At 37.9% G+C, this 26,899-nt stretch overlaps 1 long non-coding RNA gene across 12 annotated transcripts in view; it reads left to right on the top strand.

Moving 5' to 3' along the window:
- Positions 1-26,207, top strand: part of LOC137489140 (uncharacterized) — a 52,049-nt gene extending 25,842 nt beyond the window's left edge. For 4 of the 12 annotated variants that reach the window (XR_015523786.1, XR_015523789.1, XR_015523785.1 and 1 more), the window contains 3 exons: positions 1,497-1,591; positions 5,307-5,391; positions 5,476-8,999. This is a non-coding gene — a long non-coding RNA (uncharacterized LOC137489140). Of the gene's footprint in view, positions 1-1,496; positions 1,592-5,306; positions 5,392-5,475; positions 9,000-24,214 lie in introns of those variants that run through there. The other 8 variants (XR_015523796.1, XR_015523792.1, XR_015523794.1 and 5 more) reach the window with 3 other exon arrangements.
- The last annotated feature ends 692 nt before the right edge of the window (positions 26,208-26,899 follow it).

Below are 26,899 nucleotides of genomic sequence, written 5' to 3'. Positions count from 1 at the left end.
ACGTTGACTACGTGTCCACTTCACTTAATCATGATCACATTCTTTCAGGTTCTGTCCAACTGTGATATGGTCCTCTTGAGGTCATCAGGCAAATGAACTCCTCACTAGGGGTCAACATGTCACGCTTTACCACAGGACATCCTTCTCGTTTTTAATGTGCTAATTTAATGACACATTACACAACGGCATGTTAAAAAGTGATGCTCAAAGGTCACATTTCATGTAGGAATGGATGACAACACTTTTTTTCAGACCAATACCAAAAGTGTAATTGGCCATACTGAGGTTTCATATCAAATATTTTGGGTGTATGTGCAATAATTATAGCTTTTTGCAATAACTGACCAGCGATGAGCAATAATTATAGCTCGTCTGTGTTTCCAATGGTGCTCTGATTGATATAAAATGTCTAATGTTTAGACTGTATAATGGGATGTTAATTTGCAAAAGCAATAAGGATGTGGATAGATTATTATAGATTAATGTTGTAATTCTGTACCATGCAGTACTTATGTTTATTCAATAGTTTTTCCCAAAACATTCCAATATGAGAGCAGGCATTAGATGGAAAACAGAAAGAAAAGCAGGAGGGGGATATTGGGAAAGCCAAGAGATGAATTTCCTCTTTGCTTTTCTGCTTTTTTTCAACCAAGTCTAGAGTATGTCAGTTTGTTTTCGCGTGAGAACACAGTTTCATACATTTGTGACATGTTCAATCATTTGACCTTACCAGTGCCCAGATGAAGAAAATGTCTGATGCATATTCTAATGCTTAGGCCTTGCACTGACAGTAGTCAACAAACAAGTTGTGGTGCACTGTGACCTGCAAAGATATTTTGGAAGAGATCAGTTTTAGTTTCCATTACACTGAAACAAGTTAGGTCGCTCTGCACCCTACAAAACTGACAATTAAAATAAACATTAGCTGTAGTCTTTATTTGCTTTATTCTATGTAGTTATTACCAGGGCCATTTAAAACCTGTAAACAAGTTAACAGTCTTTTTCATAGCTGAAAGCATATGCAAATTAGTCAAAATTATAAAAAGAAAACAATGCTGAGCTTTGTGAATGAATATGGGTCATGTTATTGCTGCCCTTAAAGTGCATATGACTAATGGTAAGAGGGCGTGGTTAAAAATGGTTTGTCTGTAACCGTCAAACCCGATGTCAACGGAAAGACTGCCACTCCAAACGTGGTTTTATTGAAGATTACCAAAACATTAAAAATTGGATTACCTTCCACAGATAACAATGTGCACTACAATGTAAATTTTGATTTGACAAGGACTTAAAAGACGACCTATTTTACCCCTTTTTTCAAGGTTTAAGATAAGTCTTTTGTGTCTTCAAAATCTGTTTAAGTTTCAGCTCAAAATACCCATCAGAGTATTTAATATACATTTATGTATATTGGAAATTTGAGCTGTTTTGACTGTGTAGCTGTTTTTGTTGCCTGTGCCTTTAATGCAAATGAGCAGGTTTTCCTTGTCCACTAGATTGCTTTGCTATGATGGATGAAGCTTTTCCTGCTGCGTTTCACGCATAAGCAGCACAGTAAACGACAAGAACGAAGCAGATCTCCCTTACTACAGTAAGAATTTCCTTGAGGTTATTTGATATATATGTTGTTGTTGAATTCAAGGCTTTCTGCAACAATGAGTCACACACAATGTTGTTATAAAGTGTTATACATGCTCACATACACAGACACGTTTTCCTTTGCACTGTTTTTGTACGCAAATGTGACAGGATACATGCTAATACAAACTGTTGTATAGACATCTGTTATGCTAATGTACAAAATAAACCTGATTTAAGTTTATAAATTGATATTGAAGCATCTTCTTTTATAATTGTACTGACATGCGGCTGTGGTGAAGAATACGAAGCGATTTAGCTGTCTTTATTAGAAACATGCACTGTTTTAGAAACATTTAAAGTGCTGCTGGTCACAGAGAGCTGAAGAGATCGTTTAATCCTGGTTGCTTTGAGCACGTTCTGTCTTGTGGATATGATTATACGAGTAACTATGGAGACATGTTAATAGGCGGCTGTCAATCAATTTGGTGGGTGGGGAAACCGTAGTCCTATGTCACGTTGCGTTGGGCCTTGAAATGTGAAGGATTTGAATCCAATTTTTAACGTCAAAATTTTTAAAAAGAGACTTGTTGTCCACAATATGAGTGTGGACACACTATATCTACACACAGTTCTGTCCAAACAGCATACAAAAGGTTATTTTCATCATAGGTGCCCTTTTAATATTTTGCATAGTGAAAACAAATAGTAGAAGTATAATGTATTTCTAGTCTTTGTTATATGTTGAATATATATATATACACTATGTTGGAAAAACTCAAGTTGTGTGTGCTTTTAACGGGTGGTCTGCTTTTTTTCACTTCAGATGGAATTTAGTTATCTTTGTGGAAGGGATAACTGGAGAGGTTATTGCTTAAGTCATTGCTTCATTTTACAGGCATAAACTTTGTCATAAAAACAATTTTTAGCTCTCCAGCAGTTTTTTTAAGGCACTGCCATGACTGAAGGGAATCTCCCAGGAATGGTCTCACTGCATAGAAATGCAAGCTAGGCCTCATTATATTAGATCTGGACATCTTCCAAGGGATGTGAACATTTAAACTGACACTCACACCCTCTCTGCAGTTGTGAGACAGACTCAGGCATTCACATGTTCTCACGTAAGAAAACATTGTCGTTTCATTCACACAGACATTGTTTAGATTGATTTGGTCAGCGCTTCCTCATTATCATGTGACCTGAGGAGGCATACTCAGACAGACAGCAAGCAGATCCTATCTCTGTCAGACACATACACACTTTGTCTTGGTTTTTCTCTGCGCTCATTCCCAGGAGTAATGTCTCACAGTCATTGCTGTAGGAAACCCATCACCTGCAAGAACATGTGGACGCTGCATTATTCTGAGCATGTGTGTGAGCAACTAACCAGTTTCCCTCATCAATAGGAGTCTGTTTGGCTCCAGCAGGGGAGGTGGTGATGGCTTGGGCAGTAGGGTTGTGGCGTCACCCACCGCAAAGTCTGTGGGAACTTTTTTTTTCCTATAGTTAAGTCTGCCATTGAAGGCCAAGCCAAACCAGGTCTCGTGCCGACTCCCCAGGTAAGGGTCTCATTAGCTCAGCTGGAGACTCAGGAAAGAAAATGACTTGGCTTAGATTTACACAATGGAAAAACTCTATTTCCACCCCTGACCAGAGAGAGGTTGGGGTTACACTCCCTCCCTAAAGAGTAGTGAAACAGTGGTCCTGCTTACAGCATTCTTTGTGTAAGGTTTAGCAGAGGGACAGAACTTTAACAACTTAATGGCATGCAGGGACCTCTAATGGGGGTAATTTAAGGATAATGTAGCAATCTGACTATTTCATCCATGCAGCCCTTTCCCCCTCCTCGCCTATCCTTATGTCACCTCTCAATTCATTTCAAAGAAACGTGTTCTGGACACACCTGGAGAACAGGAGGGCTTAGATAAAGCACACCTGTGGAATTCAGCATCTTTACCTGCTGAGAGAGACTTGGGAGCAGACATTGTCAAATTCCCTTTTCTTTAGTATTCCTTGATACAAAGAAGCAACATTTGCAAACTCAATCTGGTTTCTATATAGACTTGTTTATAAGACAGAACTGTTGCTGGTTGTGTGGGTGGAAATCCTCTGGGTTAAAGGTGTTGTTGTTATGAAAGCCTTCTCCATAGTGATGAACCAAACTACATGAAAATGAACGACTCTATAAGAGAAGATCAACAAGAATCAACTAAGAGTGCTGAAAGCTTCTTATCAAAGAGTAAGGACATCTCGATATTCAAGAGCGTGGTTTCGCAAACTCATGTGCAGTGTGTTTTCAATCAAAAGCTCCTATTTCACATTCTCCTATTCAGCAAGTTGCTGAAGCAAAAAAAGAGGAATGTGTCTGATTTGAGTTTTTTGTTTATTTTGTCTTATATTTGCTTGTCTCAAATCTCAAGGTTTGCCTTGAGCCAGTTTTGAATATTATGGGAATCGTCTCACCTTTTGTTCTTCTTAAATGTGAACGAGGCCTGCTTTCTTAACTTTTTACGTGGCAATAACATTCAAAGGTGTACAATCCAATGCAAATAAAAAGAAATCTCTACTAGGTGACCTAATCCTTCCCACCCGTCCTGTTCCCCTAGTCCTCCCTTATGTTAATTCTGTAGCAGTCAGCATTGACTGCACCACAACTGAGAGAGATGGAAGCAATTAAGGCTGTAGGAAAGCACGGGAACATTTTAAAAGACAGCGCTCAAACGGTGGGATCAAAGCAACCTCGTCTCATGCCTGCCAAACCATTGATCAACCGTTTGAGACTGTGACACATGTGAGATGGGAGGTGATGTGAACTTGAGCATGGATGAGAGGATAGATGGCTTTACTGCGGTGTAATCTGCTCTTTGGGTGGGGAACCATAAATGCCAGATGATATTACAGATGATGGAAGAACCCAAATACTTAAATTTGTCTTGATGTAGATGTTACTGGAGGATTAATTCTACTATGAGCTGATCAAGACAAAGGTGCACGTAGCTCTGGTGGATATCTGAAGTGACGTCAGGCTTTCCAAAAAAATGTATAAACTCTCTCATTCAGATCTCCCCAAGTCCCTGAGTTGTTGTTGCAATGAACTTTACATCATGCATGCATACTCTCTCACTAAAATTCTTCTTTTAGTTGGCTGCAACCTTTATAGTCTTCAGTACTGCTCACGTCAGAATTGAGTATTCTCGGCCTTCCTAAAATCCCCAGCCTCAGCTCAAGTTCTGCAGCCAGAACATGACAAGATGGGTTAGCCATGAGTGTGTTCGCACTCCTCACAGATTCCAGCTTAGCAACCAGCTTGCTTACACACCAAACTTCCAGCTCACTCACACGTTCCGAGCTCCGGCCAAGAGTCTAAATATTCTGTTGGGAAAAAGGGAGGGTGGTGTGTGTGACTGTAGGGGGCTGGGAGGATCTGATTGGTAGATTTTAACAGAGACAGGCGGGCGTCTGAGCAATGACGGCTCTCATGGCTGTGTGAACCGCCCCAAGGGGCGCTATGCCAAATCGCTAATGTAAGCCAGACCTCTGGCAAATGGGGGAGCAGGACTTTTCACAGCAAAGGAACAGAAATGATGGATATACATGGAGGAAAGGGGAATAGTAATGTGGGGTTCCTCTTGCTTGCTTTTTGCCATGGCTATGTGGAAATAACGTGATCCAAAAGGTCATATGGCGTGAGATCTCTACCCTAAAGTTTATTTCTTTACCTCCTCCAGACAACGTCATAGTCTCCAGACTTACCTACTTTGTCGTGCCCAGGACATCTGGAAAGTTGACCTCTTGGAAGGCAAACATGAAGTGGTGAGATGTTGACCGATAGGATGGCAGCCAAGTCCACTCTCTCATGAAGTGTGATGCTACATGATGCTTTGCTGTACTTTCCAGATTCCCAGTTTGAGGGCTATTTAAATCTTATCTTCCAACAAGCAGAGGTGACTGGATAGAAGTTGAAAAAACGGGAAGTGTGTATTGCAAGACTTGCCCATTCGAGTCATGTTCTAAGGTCAAGGAACAGAAAGACAAGCAGTGAGTGTGTGAATATTTCAAGCGGTAAATCATATGATTCATAATCATTTGTTTGTGACTCATATTTGGCAAGACATTTCAGGGGATAGTACCCCTCTCTCTCCCTCTCTCCACGGACTGTTTTGTAGTCAGCTGTCATAAGAGATATAAAGCACAGCATTCAGCTTATGAACAATTTCATGTGATCCTGCCGGAATGGCTCCACTTACCCTGACCTCTTATCAGCAGATCTGGTATTGCTTTCCCTTTCCACTATTGAGATCATGTCAGAACAGACCCCACATCATCTCCTCTGGGACCTTTTTGTTGGAGTGGGGTGGTATGACGTTACCACGGGATCACTTGATACTAGCGGTCAGGAATGATATAGATAAGCAAAGAAGCATGTCTGTTCTGTTTTGAACCTCACACTCATTACGGTCATCATTAAGTGTGCTTGAGTCAGCAGTCTAATAGCACCAGGCCTCGGGCTAAAATTCAGCTGAGTTTTTTTTTTTGAGAGCATAGATGGCCATACAAGGTGGTGGCTTGGTCTCTTCAGCATAAACAGTGAGATGTTAGTGTGTTTCTCTGATGAAAGACAATGGGCTGATTCACTCGTAAGAATAGATTCCTCACATCCTGTACTCACGAATGAAGATCCTATCTGTTTACATGATACTTTTCACATAAAGGTTATGTTTAGCAATGAAACAGTAATATAGTGATCCCTCAGATGGATTATACACACAGCGCAGGGAGTTTGCTATAATTTAAAAACAAACACTCATAGAATTGTGCATGTAAACAGTCACACACCATAAGAACTTCTTTTATAGTCTCTAGAAGTTTGCATGTAAGAGAGGAATGCAAGGCCTAATACCAAAACAACATACTCACTTAAGCAAATCATCTTTAGATATTTTGTGCTACAGCTTTAGCACTTGCTTTGGAATCTTGTTTCACATACAGGCCTTGGTTAGGATCTTTGTCCATGGCTTGTATTGTTAGAATTCTCCATACATAGATATAAGGCATCATCTCCTCTGCTCCTTGTGTTCCCATCTCTTTGTTGTTTTGTGTATTGGTAAATGCCTTCAGTTTTATTTGTCTTCTAATGAGGTATTATAACTCTACCTGTGATGGAGCTTCACTGGCTACCAGCTGGTGTTATTTATTTCAACTCCATCAAAGTAAACAAACTTATTGGGATCATTCAAGGTGACCCAGTGCTCAGTGAAAACCAGCGCAATCTCACAAGAAAACTTAATTTATTTACATATTGTCAGAAAAGTGGCTAATAAATAAACTTGCCTTGCCTAATTCATAGAAATCCATATGATTTAATTTGTATGAAAATAAATTATTTTTAAAAGGTGTGCCCCCAAACCCCACCCCTGAGCCTATCTTTCATTGGGGGATGAACAAATTGCACTAAATTGTATGAATCGATAATACAGTATGAATGAGCCACTAAATCAAAAAGTTATAACTGCTGTGAGATTGCATTGGTGAAAACTCACATATAACCAACCAAAAACATCCCGCAGTTTATTTTGCTTTCAGCTTTCTTTGATCCAAACTTTTTCAGAAGGAGCGTGAGGTAGCTGCTGTTCATGTTCCATTCACACTTGGTCTCCATAGCACTAACATGCTGAGGACATGTGTGTTTATGCACATCTTTAAATTTAAAAGGGAAACATAAGGGCAGTTTTAAGAAAAAAAGTAGTATCTTAGTATCTTTAACTGACCAGTAGCTATGTTTTGTTATCCCCTTATATTTAACGATTAATGGCGGCACACCATCTTTACCAGACTGGCAAACTTTACTTTTGCATTCACTCCACCCTGAAGCCTCAGCTGGCTCACTTTGGCCCAAGGTATTCGGTAAGCCAAAAAAGGCTGGCCGGAAACGCGACTGACCCCTGCTTTCTTGCTTTAGGCGTGACAGTGGAAATGCAGCTATTGTCTGCTTGAAAAAATATGTTAATATTTACATTTATGCAGTTATTTAAATTTATTTAACCCAGGGACACAGCATTTTAAAGTTCTACCATTAAGCAATGTTAGTGGTTTTTGGGCGTCAGTTGGATTAGGTTTTCCTGTGCGTTTCGCACTGATGCCATCAGCTGTATTTTTGCAGTTCTGTACTTCGGCTATAATCTCTCTGATGCGTTCAAGTGCAACCTTTTGTGCTTGATGCAGGTGATGTGAGGTAAGCTACAGTTGGCTTTTCTCTTCATTGTTAATTTTTTTGCATTGGTTTGTTGTGTCCCTGCCTTCAAATTGCATATGTAACCCACCGGTCCCACTGTACTGAACCCTGTCTGAGCTGGGATTGAACCGGCAATTCTTTGTATGGCAGTCAGTTGTTCTAACAAGGAGGCTAAATACCATGACCTCTAGCATCTCTTGCTGGAGCACCTATAGAGGTCTGAGAAGTGAGGTTTACCTGCATAGCACTTTGCTAGCTGGCCTCCGTTACACTCACCCGCCTAAACCTCACTCCCATTCCAGACGAGCCTCTACATGGGACCCACCAGTCCTACTGCACCCAACCCGATCTGAGCTGGGATCAAACCAGCGATTCTTTGCATGGGAGTCGGATGCTCTAACAAAGAGTCTAAAGACCATGGCCTCTAGCATCTTTTGCTAGAGCACCTTCAGAGGTCAAAGAAATAAGATTTACCTTCAAAGCACTTTGCAAGCTGGCCTCTGTTACACATAGCACTCCAAAACACTTTTCCATAAGAAACAAACTCACAACCTTGACATTGTTAGCACCATGTTTCTACTAATTGAACTGCAGGAAGGCACGTGGCAGGTCTGATGGTCCGATGCAATCATTAAACTAACATTTTATGATCCTGAACCTTCCACAAAACAAAAAGGCTTCTGGAAAAAATTACTTACCCTAGCTTTATATAAATATATAAAACTATAAATGTTACCTGTGCAGATCGGTTTGTTGCCTTGAGTCTGCTTGGGTGTTCCAATGTAGCAAAAGCACTAAAAGATGCCCCAGCATGAAGAAACAGCACAAATTGGGTCCCCATAGTCTGTGTCTCAGCAGGAAAGGCAACTGTCTCATTATTCCCCAGCTGTCTGTCAGTAGCTAAACACATTTATCAGAATGTTTGTTTGTTTTTTACGTGACATACCATGCATTTCCTCTGTCTGATCTGCCACAAACAATCCAATCTGAATCGCAGTCCTCCTCCTGGGAAACATAGCAGATGTTTGCATGCATCCTATGAGTCCCGGGTGGTGTCAAAGTCCCTGTGGCAATTCGCTAAGTCGTATGTCATGAGAAATGGTCAGTAAATTGTGCAATGGAAAGTCCTAAATATCTCTAATGTTCTTTTTTTTTAATGAAGCATTATAATAAAAGAGTAACTTTTAAACGAGCGCTGAGGCACATCAGTTTATGGAGAGATCAAACTGACCATCATGTACCACACTTTTCAACAATACACAATATAAAATGTGCCTTTTATTGTAAGAGCTGGAGATGCATCAGACTCTCCACAAAAACCAAAAGCACAGCAACATTCCTTCATACAATAGCGGGAAATGATGGATTGTTCCTGTAACAGCACATATAGTCGGGATCGAAAACCATAAATAGTGCAGACACAAAGTGTGCCAATCGGGAGACTTCATCAGCTAGACTTACTTGGTAAAGAAGGTTTGCCAGATAAAAATAATTGGTTCTACAAGCTAGATCAGCAATGAATCAACTAACTAGAGTTAACTGGGATGGACCAGCATAAACAGGGCATTTCAAAGCAAATTTTTCAAAAGTCTAACTGGTAAAGATAACAGTAAGTAGTGTTAATGTACTATTGGATTTGCTTAATTGACTTATTTATGTCTAGTAGGCCTTTAGGGCTACAAAAGGATTGTTGTAATAATATAAATTAGTATTTTATCTTTGGTTAAAGTTGCTCTATTACTGCTGTAATGATAAAAAGGATAATAAACACTAATCAAAATATATTCCAGTAAATGTTAAAGGGGCAGTATAAAGGATTGACAATTTATCTTGTAAGACAAATTTTAATTATTGCACGGGGCTTTTTTCAGTTAATGTTTTCACTTGTAAAGTTTTTGTATTATTTTTACATCTAAAAGTCACCTCATGTGAATTTTTATAACTCGTTTCATTTTGGAGGCTGCTTCTGTCCTTCTTAGGTCGCATTTTTGGCCGTGCCTACAAAAGTTAAAGCACACTTGATGACTGAAATGCTATTTCATTTTGTTTTAGTTAAAGGAAACCAGGGGTGCTGAAATATAATTGGTTAAACTGGCAGTGGGCAGGTTTACGCTGTCCAAAACAAAGACCGTCATTACAACACAGAACACACTTTTTCAAAGAATAATGAATTACTTTCATGCCTGAAGGCTGATTTATACTTTTGCGATGAGTGATCGGCGTGACCCATTGTGCCTGCCATGCGCATAGTCATGCATTTATACTCCTGGGTGCTGTTTGTGTTCTTCTGCAATAACACTTCCGAAAGGCTAGCTGGCAGTAGGCTTTTATGTTCCTCTTTATTATGTTTCTTCACGGGTGTTTTGTTTTTCTGAACGCCACCTTAATGTACAATATCTAAAACTCACTCATTCAGACAGAGGCTGGAACCGGTGGGCGTGCAACAACATTAATCATAAGGTAAACACAAAACAACAGATAGAGCTACTTCATGGGACTCCACACTTGTAAACACTCACTCCAATGGGTTTGTGTGGCTCCCGGTCCTGCCCACACTGGTCACAGTTACCAAGCTGACCAATCACAGAGCTTGCGTTATGCCTTGTTGCGACGTGTAGTTACATTTTTTTGAGAGGTGCGCATCAGTGTCTGCTTTAGCCACGTTGGCGAGGGCTGTGCGACCGCACAAAGGCTGCGCCGAAGCATACGCATGCACTTTACACAGTATAAATCAGCCTTTAGAAGTCAAAAACTTACATGTATGCAAGTTAAACCTTAAAATCAGAGACCTGATTCAGAAAAAAAGCAATACTGGTAAAAACACTTATAAAAAAACATAAACATGTATAATATCAGTAGTATTAGCAGGTTTTTGTACTGTAATTTATTTGAGCAACCCAGACTATATACAGTATTGTTTCAAACTTTTAAATTGTCACTTAAAATTACAGCAGAATAATTGTCCTAGAGAATTAAGTAACCTTATAGTCAACATTTGAAATGGTTCAAAAACTTATATCAAACTTATGTACATACAGTTCTGTCCGGTTCTTGAATCGGATTTACCTGATAGCTGTGCTATATTCTGCAATAACAGAACTCTGCCCACATAGAGTGACAATCAGATTAATAAACTCACTACAGTTTAACAAATATTGCAACTGTTGGACAACATAATGTACTTTTGTGGCTTTTTTAGGCGACAGTGTAGTTGTTTAGATTGCAACTATGCAGTTTATTTATAAGGATAGGGCCTATTTTAAATATTTATGTTTTCAAAATGTTCTTCGGAAGAAGTAGTTCCCTGTACTAAAGAATTTGAGTTTCTTTTTATATACACGATTATGCTGTCAAGTGAAGTTTATTCATAAACTAATTTCGAGAGGATCACGTGCTTATGATTTATCACGGCCGGTCTCGTATTTGCTAATCACTATCTTCCAATCGTATGAGCCCTAAGCTACTATAAATAACCACAGTTTTCAGTCCATTTTATCTTCGTTTGGAAGAACCCCCTCTTCCTCCCCTATTCTCCTCCTTTACCTCTGATCGGGCGGCCCGGCGGCCCAGTGGTTAGCACTGTGAGCCCCACAGCAAGAACACTGCTGGCCCTGGTCCCACCAGGCCGGTGAGCGTTAATGCGAGGAGTTTGTATGTTCTCCCTGTGTCCCCGTGGTTTTCCCTGGGTTCTCCGGTTTCCTCCCACCATCCAAAGACATTCAACAGGCATAACAATCAAGCATTTGTCTAAACACTTTTGTTCCTTTAGCTATCGCAGCCGGGGAGTTCTGAGATCCACCGAGCTCCAGGCTCGCCTCTCGCTCTGCCAATAGGAGGAAGCCCCGGGCTCGAGGATCTCTTAAGCTCAGGGCTCTCCCCCAGGACAGCATGCCAAACAAGCTTTTATAAATCATCAGCTAAGTGTGAACTCTTGAAATTGTTGTTTAAACACAATATCACACTTTTAGCAGTGCAATATGGCTGTATATTGTCACTTGTGGGGCACTAAGCCACTCGACTTGCTGCCTCAAGCCAACCTACGCCTCCCACCAGTGCTAATATACAGCCATATAGCCATATGACATATAGCCATATGAGAATATGTGATATTGCTCATATATATAGTCCATGTACTAATTATCCATGTATTTTTGTATCCATTTAATATATCTCCACCATCAATTATCCTCTAAACTGTACGAGTACAGGGAGCCTGGGTCCTCTCAACAGGTGAAGATGCCTTCACAAATAGAAAATTGAACAGGCATTATTAACGCTCACTATCTCAAGTTACAAGCTCAACTCCAGCGGTCAGCATTGCTTGGGCGCCTCCATTAAAAGAAGCAACTCGCCCCTGGCCCTAGTTTGTTTGTAAAGACAACTGTGGTTTATTTTCACAGAAACCTGACCCTGCAAAAGTAGTGTAAACTCTGCTCCATCAACCCTTCCCTAAGTGTTGTAAAAGAGACACTCCACTGTGTCTTTGAGATGCACCCTACGTGGTGTCATATTCCAACAACTGGGATGTTGGCCTGCAAGTGATTCAGTTTAACTGTCTAACAAAATAAACACTCTGTACCACACAGATACGCAAATAGTGTAGTCACAACCTTGTCTTCAATCTATATAAGGTGATCTGCTGTTTGTCACCCTGTTTTCCTTGAGAAATATCATTGTAAGCTTAGTCTTATAAGGAAGGCGCTGTCATATTCTGTGTCAGAGAGTGTTACGGGACTATTAGAAAATGCGGTGAGTCACTCCAGAGAACACATTGCAGATGGACGGTTATGATGCTCTTAGGCTATGGTGACCTTTTTATATGCATGCCAACAGCCTTGCGCACCAAAAATGGCAGATTCATGACTGCTCACGATCCAACGAACAATAGTACAGCACAGGATAAGATACAGAGCATTAGAAAATGCCTCAGAGCCAAGCACAACACACAGAGGCTGTGAACTATCAGCAGGCTTCAGTTTGTATAGTATTCAGTTTAAGACTGAAATATCACTGGCTTTTATTGTTTTAGCCTTTATTCCTCACCCGGAAATTCAGTGTTCAACTTTGAAGATTACTTACAAAACAAGTAGTATATCTAGAACAATAATGAAAAACAGAATGGGGAAAATTATAAACCTTATTGTTTATTGTGTACAAAAAATGGTTAGATTTTTTTTTTCTCAAATTAACCATCCACCAGATCAATAAATGTTTATATACATAAAGTTTTTCATCAGTATTTGTTTGCTTTAGTTCCCAGGTCTCAAACCCGATTCCTGGAGGGCTGCAGCTCTGCACAGTTTTGCTCCAATCCAAATCAAACACTGCTGATCCAACTTATTAAGGTGTTCAAGACTACTATGACCTGTTTGCACTAAGTGGTACAGTACGATGCGGGTCCATTGGGGTCACCTTTATCAGGCTTGCGTTTCTACTGCCAAAAGAGTACCAATGACAGAAAATATCAGTCAATGTCATTCTTGCTCGAGGAAATCTCACTCAAAATAAAGCTGTATGGGTTATTTACATATCATATGAGAACCACTTCATACTATTCAGATGCTTTATACATATAAACACTTGTGTATAAATTTTAATTACTAACCTTTATATGAACAGGATTTGATTATAACAACAGATCAATGACGAAAGTGCGAAAATAGCCTACTTTAAAGTCTGCAATTATATAAAATATATGAATAAATGCAACATATATAAACAGACTCTTACAGTCTCCGATATGTTAGCAATTACAGAAAAACTACACACGGCCTACATTTAGTCCTTATTTGGGTTCAAAAACAACATGCAACATATAACCAAACAGTGCAAACCTATCATCTGCATCTTTAATCTTCTCCAGCACATATAACCTCTGTTAATAAGTAATTTCATCATTCCCGAGTTCATTATAGTCCAAAAGTCGATGATAATAGTGAAACATGGCACTTTGTTCATGTTTAAGTTTGCTGAAAGAATCATTTGCTCCTTTTTCCAGCTTCTCCTTTGTTTTTTCGCACGTCAATCCTGCGTTTGTTCGTTTCGGAAAGGATCGGATGTCAGAAGCAATTCAATAATCATGTGCACGTTATTAGGAGTTCAAGAAGTTTGTTATGTCAAATATAGACGCCCACGCGAGCTCGCTCGAGAAAGTGAAACTGCTCGCAATTTTAGACGGCCTCGTAAAACAACAACAACAGGACACGGCAGATTTTGTTCTTCTTGGCTTTGTGGCTTTTTATCAAGACAATGACGAGGTTTGTTTGAGCTTGGATACCTAAAAAAGGTATGTTTTGACAGTGTAAACAACCATAAAAGCGTACCAAATTGTACTGTACCGCATCACTCAGTGGAAACAGGCCACTAGAGACTATTAAGCAGGTGGAGTTGGAGGTGATGGGATCCAAACTATGCAGAGCTGCGGCCCTCCAGGAATTGAGTTTGAGACCATTGCTTTAGTTGGCATTTAGGACATAAAGAGTGATGAAAGTAAAAAGCAAGTTTCACTTGTTAATGAAACACATATTTTGCATCAAATCCACTCAAGCCATAGTTTAGTAAATTATGCAAAAAGCATGGGGAAAAAGGGATAGTTATATAGTATTTTAGAAAAATGTCAGAAACTGATAGCCATTAAGTTCATTTTTATTACTTCATTATTATCCTATTTTTATGCTACATTGGATAGATAATACTAAAGTCAGTGGTTACTGGTTTCTGACATTTTTTAAAACAAATTCCATCATGTTTAACAGAAAAAAGAAACTCATAAGCGAATGGAACAAGTGGAGGAAGAGTAAATGATAATAGAATTTTTGTTTTTGTGCGAATTGTTTCTTTAATACTCTGCATTTAGTAAACATAAAATGATACATTGCCCCAATCCTAAATGACACACTTCATGTGCACTTACATACATGCAAATGGTCTGTTGTGGTGTCTGGACACTGTTCTTGTGATGCATTTTTCAGCATCAAAAGTGTCCAGACAAGAAGTACCCATGCAGACTGGCGTGATGTGGATGGCTGAAATATACTTTGAGTAGAAATATACTTTGCTAGTTGAGATTGTTCCCTAGCCTTAAAAGCCTTAAAATTTAATTTTCAGCATAGTCTTTTCCAAAACACAACGCTATTAAACACATTAAAAAATGCAAGATGTTATTGAAATGACTTGTTACGATCTTTTCAGTTTTTGAGTATCATTAATGTGTTAAAAATCGATTTATTCTACCTCAGAAGGTCAAGACCCCACTACAGGTGGTGTTTTTATTTTAGGACTTCAGGGCTATATCCACATCGCAGCAAATTATTATTTATTTATTTATTTTTTCTTTTACAGATCCTAAAACTTTATTGTCCATAAACGTATCGTATCCACTCTTATATGTGGCTGGGTAAACAAACAGACAGAGCTACAGGACACTAAAATCACAGTAGAATGCAGTTAGCATGCGCATAAACTCTTTCTTCAGAGGGCTGACATGTAAACATGTGCATAAACATCTTGACAAAAACACACGAAGATGACTGTGAATGCCATGAAACAGTAACATAAAAATTGTCTTTATATGGGAGGGTTCGCCTCCATTTTGCATCCTGGAATTAGGGTAGGAATTTGAAGACCTCATGTGACAGAGTAAATCAATTCCTTTTTTTTTTTTTTTTTTTTTTAAAATCTTTTATTTGGTTGTTTGCTCTCGTGTCATTGAGAAATTTAACATGGATAACATGTAGAAAATTAATTAGAAAAGGAAAATGGCAACTATGTACTTCAGCAACTAGAGTTGCCAGTGGGCTTAAATGGGTTAACATCAGAACCCAACATCAGGACGATGTCAGTGTCCAACAACCAACCTACAATCAACCAAATCTCAATGCTTGATGTTACAGCTTGACGTTGTGTGGACGTTACCACGATGACGTCAAATCAGACAATAGTTTTTGGTTGCCATACCTGATGAATAAATGTCAATATTTGACGTTAATATGACATTGGTTTATGATGTTGGCTCGACATTGGGTTTTGATCAGTTTCCAAAAAAAACCTAAAATCAACCAAATATCAACCTCATTTGGCATCATTATTGGACGTCAAAATAACGTTGTCCTTAGACTGTGGCTAGACATTGAATTTTGGTCACTTGACGTCACAACCTAAATCTAACCTAACATTAATGCCTTATGATGTTGTGTGCCTGCTGGGTCGTTTACAAAATGTAACATTTTGCCTATCCACATGGCTACGCAAGAGGTGGTGTTTTGAGATATTTCCACTCTCAGTGTTGCCAGATTGGGCAGTTTTAAATTTGATTGAGTGGGTAAAAAATGGGTCCACTTGCAAGAGGAGAAGGAAAGTTGTATCAAAATTGGACTCCCTGGACAAATCTGATTCCCCTTCACGTGCATGTGCAACATGCAGTGCCTGCAGTTAAATTAAAAGTGTTTTAGCATGACATTTTTATCCATCTTTTTTCCTGCAATTGACAGCAAAAACAAACATAGAAGCATTATCTGATTGAAAAGCAGAACCTAATTATGTTTAAACAAATTTAAAAGGCTAAATAGGACAAATTTATACCCCATTTCGAAAGTAAAACATACTCTAATAGGTAGTGTAATCTGCACAACAAAGGCAGTGTGTGGGGGCAGTGTTTCAATGTGATTTCGAATGCTGTAGGGTTAAAAATTACGAGTTAAAATAATAATTCAAAGGAAAATGCAAAGTTTAAGGATAATTTTGATTTAAATAAATCAGTTAATTAAAATATCTAATATTATGGGCGTTTGTTTGTGCGTTTGGGCAGGTTTTGGACAGTTTTTGGGCTGGAAAAAGTCTGCTATATCTGGCAACACTGTCCACTTTGTAACCCATTAAAAAAATTGTTTCAGTGTACAGACAACGCTGCTGTTGTGTGAACGAAAGGCAGAAACAATATTCAACTTTTGTGGATTGATCTAAATCCATGGCTGTTTGGACAGGGCCTGAATGGAAATTGATTTTGGAAGGATTTATGGACTGCAGAGAGTCATTCTTCTGAGCATAATGCTTTATCTTTAGAAGCCTATATGGATGTGGAGTGACTGCAGCGGTGATCTGTGTTTATTTATATGTGCATGAGTATGTGTGCTGGGGGTTCGAGACAGAGGGAGCTGAGTTCCCCTGTGGCGTCCCCCTAAAAGCCTGATTTACTGCCTGCCCGTACTATGCTCAGGACCCCTGGACACACACACATACACACCCACACAAACACACTTACCCATACTCTATATTTTACCCCCGTTGGGCCTCATGCCTGCCCTTCGACTTGGTTTATCCAATAAGAAATCACAGGAGGGGGTCAGAGGGCCACCGTTTACTCTAAGAAACCGATGGACAGAGAACATACTACTGTACAGTTGAAGTCAGTATTATTAGCCCTCCTGAACTATAAGCCCCCCTCTATACTTTTCCCCAGTTTTTGTTTAACGGAGAGAAGATTTTTTTAACACATTTATAAACATAATAGTGTTAATAACTCATTTCTAATAACTGATTTATTTTATCTTGGCCATGATGAAAATAAATAATATTTTACAAGATATTTTTCAGGCGACGCAGTGGCACAGTAGATGTGTTGGGTTGGCTAAATTATCCGTAGTGTATAAGTGTGAATGCTAGTATTTTGGGATGTTTCCCAGAGATCGGTTGCAGCTGGAAGGCCATCCGCTGAGTAAAACGTGCTGGATAAGTTGGCGGTTCATTCCACTGTGGCGACCCCGGATTAATAAAAGGGACTAAGCCGAAAATAAATGAATGAATGAATAAATGAATGGATGGATGAATGAATGAATATATTTTTCAACATGCTAGTATTCAGCTTAAAGTGACATTTAAAGGCTTAACTAGGTAAATTAGGCAGGTTAGGGTAATTAGGCAAGTCATTATACATCAATGGTTTGTTCTGTAGACTATCGAAAAAAATAATGCTTAAGGGGTCTAATAACATTGACCTTAAAAAAAAAAAAACCTGCTTTCATTCTAGCTGAAATAAAACAAACAAGGGGCCGATCACATCGAACACGCTTTTTGTCTAGAGAGGTGACTTTTTTTGAACGATTTAGCAGCGTGTGTTTTGCATGAAAAGCAGCACCTAATTATGTTCAAAAGAATTTAAAAGACTAAATAGGACGAATTTATACCCCATTTCGAATGTGAAACATACTCCAATAGGTAGTGTAATCTGCACAACAAATGCAATGTGTGGGTGAGAGGGGCGCAGTGTTTCAATGTAATTTTGATTGGTGTAGGGTTAAAAATTAGTGAAGTTTATTTATTAACTAATTTCGAGAGGAGCACGCGCTTATGATTGATAGCACCTGGTCCACATAAGCTAATGCTGATTCACCAATCAGACGACTCCTTAACCACTATAAATAACCAGAGTATCTCACCTCAACCATCTTCGTCTTGAAGAATCCTACCTTCCACCCCTACTCCTCTCATTTCCTTGTCAGGGCAGCACGGAGGCCTAGTGGTTAGCACCACTGTCGCACAGCAAGAATGCCACCGGCTCGGACTCTACCTGGCCAGGTCGGCGTTTCTGTGCGGAGTTTGCATGTTCTCCTCGTGTTTACATGGGTTTTCACCGGGCTCTCCGGTTTCCTCCCACAGAACAAAAATATGTAACATAAGTAAATTGACAAATCTAAATTGACAGCATAGACACTTCATAGCATTTTATTCTACTTCCAACATTATCAAGCAGGGGAGTACTCGAGACCTATACTGAACTCGGACTTCCCTCTCGCCCTGCAACGGGGGGAGCCCCGGGCTCAAGGATCTCACGAGTTCAGGGCCCTCTCCCGGGACAGCATGCCAAACAAGCTTTATAATCAATCATCAGCTAAGGGCGAACTCTTGAATGACAGTTAAAATAATAATTTAAAGGAAAATGTCAAGTTTTAAGATAATTTTGATTTAAATAAATCAGTTAATTAAAATATCCAATATTATGGGCGTTTGTTTGTGCATTTGGGGACATAGTGGCCATAGTGTGTGTGTGTGTGTGTGAGAGAATCAGAGTGTATGGGTGTTTCCCAGTGATGGGTTGCAGCTGGAAGGGCATCCGCTGTGGCGGTTCAAGTTGGCGGTTCATTCTGCTGTGGCGACCCCTGATTAATAAAGGCTCTAAGCTAAAAAGAAAATGAATGAATGAAAGCAGAGACGGGGTTTCCATTGAGGGGATTGCAGTGTTTGTGTTATCAAGACAACTACAGAGACTTTTGAAGATGGAGGAAAGTCCTGTGGCTGCTGTTTTGAGTTATCAGGTGTTGAATGACTTCACAAATCCAGAATTTTACAATATTATTAAATATTAAAATGATACCAATATCAACAGCAACACTTAAGCATAATACGCAGCGGATTCAGTCGTTGCCTACTAGTGACATAAAAGGCGCACCGTGCTGCTTTTTTTCTAATCAACAAAGAAGGCAATGTGGTGCGCCTTGCGTTTTTAGAACAGATCAGCACGTTCGGTGTGATTGGCTCTTAAGACTTCCTCCAGAAATAAACATCATTTGGGAATTATTTGAAAAAAGGAAAGAAAATTCACAGAAGGGCTAATAATTTTGTCTTCAGCTGTATATTACGTGCTTGGTGGTAATGGTTGAACCCACCAGTGGAGCCCATGAGTTGATGTTTCTGTCATTGCCGGAGATACTATTTTGTATCACAAAACAAAGGTCTGTATGAATACAGTTTAATATGTTTGTATTATAACTTTTAAACCTGTTTAAAATGAGAATTTTTAATATGCCAACTATGTCTATAAAGTTTGGAATAAATTGCACTAGTTTAAAGAAGCTCATTAGCAAATGAACAGAGATCGTTATAAGAGAAACTGAAACTTTACAGAAGATAATCTTCAAATTTCAAAGAAAAGATTGCGATTCTTAATGGCAAAGCTGAATTGACTGCTGTCAATACTCCAGTCTTTTCATACTTGAAGAAAGAAGTCTGCTAATTTGGTGCTTAAGCAAAACTTCTTATGATAAGAATTGTTCATATTTCTGTGGAATAATCATATTTCTTCTACGTAACTGAGTTTTTATTTCAAATAGAATTGTTTTGTAAGCTTTACTGTCATTTTTTAACTATCTACCGTATTGATATTCAGTAGTGCATATTTCTATTAAAAAAATTATTGAGAGAATATACACAATTACAGATTGTTTACAGGTATATAAAGATCCTCCACATTTTACTTATGCATATAAAATTAAAACAATATTTCCTATTTCCTTTAATTTGTAAATACAAGTGAGTACATTTCAAATGATTCATTAATTTTCTTTTCGGCTTAGTCCCTTTATTAATCAAGGGTTGCCACGGGTGAATGAACATCAACTTATCCGGCATATGTTTAACTCAGCGGATACCCTTCCATCCACAACCCATAACTGGGAAACACCCACACACTCTTGCATTCACACACCTTGACTATACGGCCAATTTAGCTTATTTAATTCACCTGTACTGCATGTCTTTGGACTGTGGGGGAAACCGGAGCACCCGGAGGAAACCTACGCCAACATGAGGAGAACATGCAAAACTCCACACAGAAATGCCAAGTGGCCCAGCTCGAGCTTGAACCAGCAACCTTCTTGCTGTGAGGTGATCGTGCTACCTACTTTCTTGGTCTACTCACTCGATACACAGAATCTAAGTTTCTATATGTAAACCATGATCTGAGTTGACAAACAAATCCTTAGTTTTCAATTACTAAAGGAATAGAGAAAGAACACAATATATAAACTCAAAAAAATAGGTGACAGTGTATAAAAGAAAATAATACCCCCGCAGTATTGCATATTTATGAATTAAAAAATGTATTTTGATTGTTTACGATTGTGTAAGTTTTTGTGTATAAGTGTGCATTGTGTTCACTGTTCAACAATGCATTCTTGGATTGTCTTTCTTTCACAAGATGCATAATAGCATACATTCTTTTGTGTCAGCATAATTATTCTTCAATATCTAAAATATATTTTTGACACCCCTCTCATCATTTTGGGTCTCCTCTGAAAGGAACTGAAGTACACATATTTTTAAAATCATTACTATAGTCATTGTCTAATAGTATTAAATAGGAATAACAGTAAAATAATTCAAATGTTTCTATTTCTTCTCATTGTAACTGGGCAACCGTGAACCTTTCTGAACTTTCAGTTCATAATGAAGGCAGTCTCAAAATGTATTGTTCAAGCTTTACATAAGGATGTCGTCCATGATACTGTCTACAATGTAAAAAACTTTTGTAATTTCATGTTAGTTTATTATTATTTATGTGTGTATTTATTTATTTATTTATTTATTTATTTGCATTGCATTATGGTGCCTTGATCTTAAACTTTTGATGTTGAAAATTTGAAAAAGTGACTTTTACTGACCTTTTTAATAGTTTAAAGTCATAAATTGCCAGTATTAGTGTTGTAAATTATGGTACAAACCTAGCAGCAAACTATATTTTATTTTTTACGCAACACATTTGTGTAAAACTACTAAAATGTCAATAAAAGTCACTTTGTTAAACTGCTGAATTTTCAACGCCAAAAGGTGACAGAGCAGAGATCAAGTCCCAAAATGCAATTCACAACCTTAAATAAATGAAAGAAAAAGTGAATTAAATAATATATATATATATATATATATATATATATATATATATATATATATATATATATATATATATATATATATATATATATATATATATATATATATGTTTTTACAATATATTAGCAGCTCATTGGTTTTGGGAGCTCAGACACGTTAGTTGATGTTAAACGGACATTAACTCCAGTGTTTGCTCTAAACATGCTCACCCTCTCACCTCTGCTGTCTTGTGGATTTTGGTTGACCCCGAAGCCCTTCATATAGATCTTTCTGTCAACATGCGGCGCTCCGCTGCGGACTTTGACCAACCTCACATACATCTTCTGTGCAATGATGTCAAACATTTTATGGGATTTCCAAACTTTTGCATGCAAACGTAGTAGACCCAATCAAAATAACAGCATATCATATATGTTTTTTTTTAATTTAACGCCATGTCAGCAACAATGGCTACTTTCATGGCAAAAACATTCTATTAATAAATATACAATTGACAAATCAAATGAATACATACATTAAATATGGTTTTTAACATTAATATAGTTAAATTATTATTGTTCTTGTGATTTTTTTTTTCTTCTTTTTCAAATATATCCCAAATGATGAATTGTTCACAGTATGTCTGATAATATTTTTTTTCTTCTGGAAAAAGTCTTATTTGTTTTATTTCTGCTAGAATAAAAGCTATTTTTATTTTTTAAAAAACATTTAAGGTCAAAATTATTAGCTTTCTTAAGCAATATATATTTTTTTCAATTCTCTACAGAACAAACCATCATTATACAATGATTTGCCTAATTACCCTAACTTGTCTAATTAACCTAATTAAGCCTTTAAATGGCACTTTAAGCTGAATACTAGTATGTTGAAAAATATCTAATAAAATGTTAGGTGGGACATTCTACCAGAAACATACATTTTCAACTTGTTGTCCTCAAAAAAACAAACAAACAAACAAAAAAACAAACAAACATATAAACTAGCATAAAATCAATGATAGAACGCATCCTTGATTACTTCCTGATCGCTTCTCCACCTTCTACCTAGCTTCTCCTTTAGGTAGTATTGCACACATTTTATATTAAATTTATTGCCAATGTGACAGGACTGACAGAAACATGGGGACGATTGTAAAGAAAGTATTTGTAGAATTTGATTATAATTCCATGTTTTTAAATCAATTAATGTGAATAAAAACATCTTAAATTAGCTATTTCTAAAGTTTTTTTTTCTAAATAACAGCTGTCAGTTAAATTGGGCTGAGGACAAGGACAGTGACAGGGTTTGTACATTTGTAAAGTGTTTTTAATAAAGAAAAAAAAAATCTGAGAACCAATTGAATGACATATTCCTTTACAGAACAACTTACAGAAATCAACCACCAGTCCATTTTAGAAATTTTGGGGATGAAATGCATTTCATTCACTGTATTTGTTTTTATTTCAGGGCCAGATAATGTTTCTGATGTCCCATATACTGATAAAATAAATCAATTATTAGAAAATCAGTTATTAAAACTATTATGATTAGAAAAAATATTCTTCTGTTAAACAGAAATTGGGGACAAAATATACAGGGGTGCTAATAATTCAGGGGGGCTAATAATTCTGACTTCATCTGTATTCGATAAAAATTCTAAACTTTTTCCTGGTGACACTTTTCCAAAATGACAGCTAAATCTCTGCTCTATTACTCTAATTTCTACTCTACAAAATTAAACATAAAGAGGGTGTGCTTAAATGACAACTAATCCTATACTAAGGCAACATATGTGTGCTGTAAATGGCATGGTGGGATGTTTATGTGCCTCATTAGTTGTCTGGGCTTGGGTTCAGTGCAGATGCTTCATGTTTCATTGTGGGATTGTGTGCGTTAAACACAAGCACACGTCGTGAATGTTGTGGCTCTTTAAAGACATTTTGGAAACAATACTCACTTTTGTGTCATCCTAAAGCAGTTTCCTGTGGTGTCACCGCTACAACGTGTGTGTTTGGAAAATAGCGCAGTGAAATTTTAGAAACAACTGATGAGATTATTTAAAGACTAGGGGTCAGCCATATATAACAGTGCATTTTATGTTTTCTAAATTTACACCTTCTGAACTTGAGCTCAACTTGCGGGACAAACCGCAGGGACTTCACTTTCACTGAATGAACACTATTCTCCTCAGTCTCATGTAAAATAAACCGTGAATAAATGAAGTTAAATGAATTCATCTGAGATCAATTAAAGTTAATTTTACCATAATGTGCAATGACCCATGGTTCAGTAGTGGCTTTTTATTGCGTTGCATTAATATTGTTGTCAGATAGTGGGTGGCAGAAAATGTAATTAAATTCTATTCAATTCAATACATTTTTTATTAATAACATTAAATTAACAATAAATAAAATGAAATCAATATTATACAATAAATAAAAGAAAAGGCTACATGCAATGCTAATTTAGTGTTAAGCTGGTAAATGTTAAAGGAATAATTTTGCATGACTTTAATTACTTTTATTTTACAATCCCAAATCAGAAAAAGTTGGGACAGTATGAAAAACGCAATATATAGTGAATAGAATATAGTGATTTCTAAATTTACATTGACTTGTATTTCATTGCAGACAATACAACAGACATTATTTAGTGTGTTTCTCATGGTTTGTATTGTTTTTTTTTTTTTTTTTAAATAAGCATGTTTCATTCATTCATTTATTCATTTTCTGCCACTTTTCCCGGCCCGGGTCACGGGGGCAGCAGTTTTAGGAGAGAACCCCAGGCTTCCGTCTCCCCAGACACTTCCTCCAGCTCCTCTCGGGGGATCCCAAGGTGTTCCTAGGCCAGCCGAGAGATATAGTCACCAAGGCCTCCTCCTGATGGGACATGCCTGGAACACCTCCCTAGCTAGGTGTCCAGGAGGCATCCGAAACAGATGAATGAGCCACCTCAGCTGACTTTTCTCGATGTGGAGGAGCAGCGGCTCTAGTCCGAGCTCCTCCCGGGTGTCAGAGCTCCTCACCCTATCCATAAGAGTGCACCCTACCACCCTGTGAAGGAAACTCATTTTGGCTGCTTGTATCTTGTCCTTTCGGTCTTGACGCAAAGCTCTTGACCATAAGTGAGAGTAGGAACGTAGATTGACAGGTAAATCAAAAGCTTTGTCGTTCGGCTCAGCTCCTTGTTTACCCCAACGAACCGGTACATCGACCGCATTACTGCTGCTACTGCACCAATCCACCTGTCAATCTCACGTTTCATCCTTCCTTTACTTGTGAACAAAACCCAGAGATACTTAAACTCCTCCACCTGGGGTAAGGACTTTCCTCCAACTTGGAGATGGCAAATTTCAAAAACAGTTGGGACAGTAAAGCATTTAGCACTTTGTAATGTTGCCATTCCTTTTCAGAACACTTAAAAGACATTTAGGGACACCAAGTGATGAAGTGTATCAGGTGTTTTGTCCCATTCTTCCTGTAAACAAGTCTTAATGTAGGCAACAGTATGGAGTCAAAATGCGGCAGACATTCTCTATTGGAGACTGCAGAGAGGCCAGAGAAGTACAGGTATCCTCCGCCTCCGCAGCCAGGACTTTCTAATATGTGCAGAATGGAGTTTTGCAATGTCTTGTTAAAAAATGCAAGGGCGTCCCTGGAAAAGAAGGCAGCATATTGTGCTCCACAATCCCTGTGTACTTTTCAGCATTAATTGTGTCATCACAAAAGTGCAAGTTACCTTTGCCAAGTCCACTGACTCAACCCCATACCATGACAGACCCTGGAATTGTTGCTGGAAATGGTCTGGTTGATCCTTCTCTTATTTGGTCCGGAGCACATGTTTCTTCAAAAAAATACCTGAAATACTGATTCATCTGACCATAGTAAACCTTTCCACTGTGTGATTGTCCATCCCACTGGACACTGTTAACATAGGGCTTCCTTTTAACAGTTTTAACTGGCATTTGTGGATGTAACTATGTATTGTGGTACTTGACAAAGGTTTGCCAAAGTAGTTCTGAGCCCATGTGGTGATATCGCTTATAGATGAATGACGAATCTTGATGCAGTGCCGCCTAAGAGATCACTGTTGTTCAGCTTACGTTTGCACCCTTGTTCTTTACATACTGAAATTCTTCTAGATTTTTTTAATCTATTAATTTTGTTTTGCACTTTCTATCTTTCTAGTAATCCTAGTATAATTCTAGTAAATCCTAGACCAAAGTCAATTTGAGAGCCAGGGCCTTTGCCTGTAATGTAATGTCAAGAATTCACATTAACATGTAACGAAATATTTCCCAGAGATGGATTGCGGCTGGAAGAGCATCCGCTGTGTAAAAACGTGCTGGATAAGTTGGCGGTTCATTCCGCTGTGGGGACCACAGACTAATAAAGGGACTAAGCCGACAAGAAAATGAATGAATGTAATGAAATAAAAACATATACATATTTGGCATTGTTTGGGATAAATGTGCTATAAGTGAGGAGATGGGGTCAACTGTTGCAGAACAGAGGTGAGTACTCCTCCCGAACTTAGCGAAACATTATGAGGTAATTCAGTAATAACTCTTGGTGAGGAAATATTTAGTTAGAAATGAAAATATGACTTGCGATGCCAGCTCAGGATTTCTCCACATTTTGTTTGATTTCTCAGATTACTTTGTTTGACTTATGTTCTCATAGCACAAAGGGAACATAAAATACAGGTTTTTTTTGTGCCTATCATGTGCAAAAATAATAATTAATAAAAACAATGACTGTGATTTTCGGGGTCCTTCTGCAACTTCTAGAGCAGAGTGATGAAATTACACGGTGTGAGAATTTATAGAGTCTGCAATGTTTCTCCAGGAGGACATAATTCTAATGAGCCTTTGAAGAGCAATGCCGCTTTGGAGCAAGTTACTCAGAGAGGTCCAAGCAATACAAACTAAACATCAAAAAACAGAGATCAGAGCACTGTCTGCTACATATGCTGAACTTTATCACAGACAAGCAAAGGAAAAGAGGAAAGAAAACTCAACCATTTCTCTTTCACAAGATGAGAATTTACATTCATAGAATTTAGACATGTTTTCAGAGAAACCGGTTTTTCCCAATGCAAACTTCACTTGTAGGTTGTTGTGGGTCTTGCCATGCAGATGATTGGGTGTTCTGACTGGTTTCCAGGTATTTGTACTCATGGCCCAGTTCTACATTCTAAAAAAGGCCCTAAATTCTAAAAAAAAATGCTGGGTAATTTGCAAACCCAGTTGTTGGTTTAATACAAGTTAGTAATATATATATATATATATATATATATATATATATATATATATATATATATATATATATATATATATATATATATATATATGGATATATATATATATATATATGGATATATATATATATATATATATATATATATATATATATATATATATATATATATATATATATATATATATATATA

The sequence above is a fragment of the Danio rerio genome, chromosome 23, assembly GCF_052040795.2.
Source record: "Danio rerio strain M-AB ecotype USA chromosome 23, GRCz13ab, whole genome shotgun sequence".
In the NCBI taxonomy this organism is placed as follows: domain Eukaryota; kingdom Metazoa; phylum Chordata; class Actinopteri; order Cypriniformes; family Danionidae; genus Danio; species Danio rerio.
Note: the sequence above shows the minus strand (reverse complement) of the source record. Positions and strands in the feature narration are given on the sequence as shown.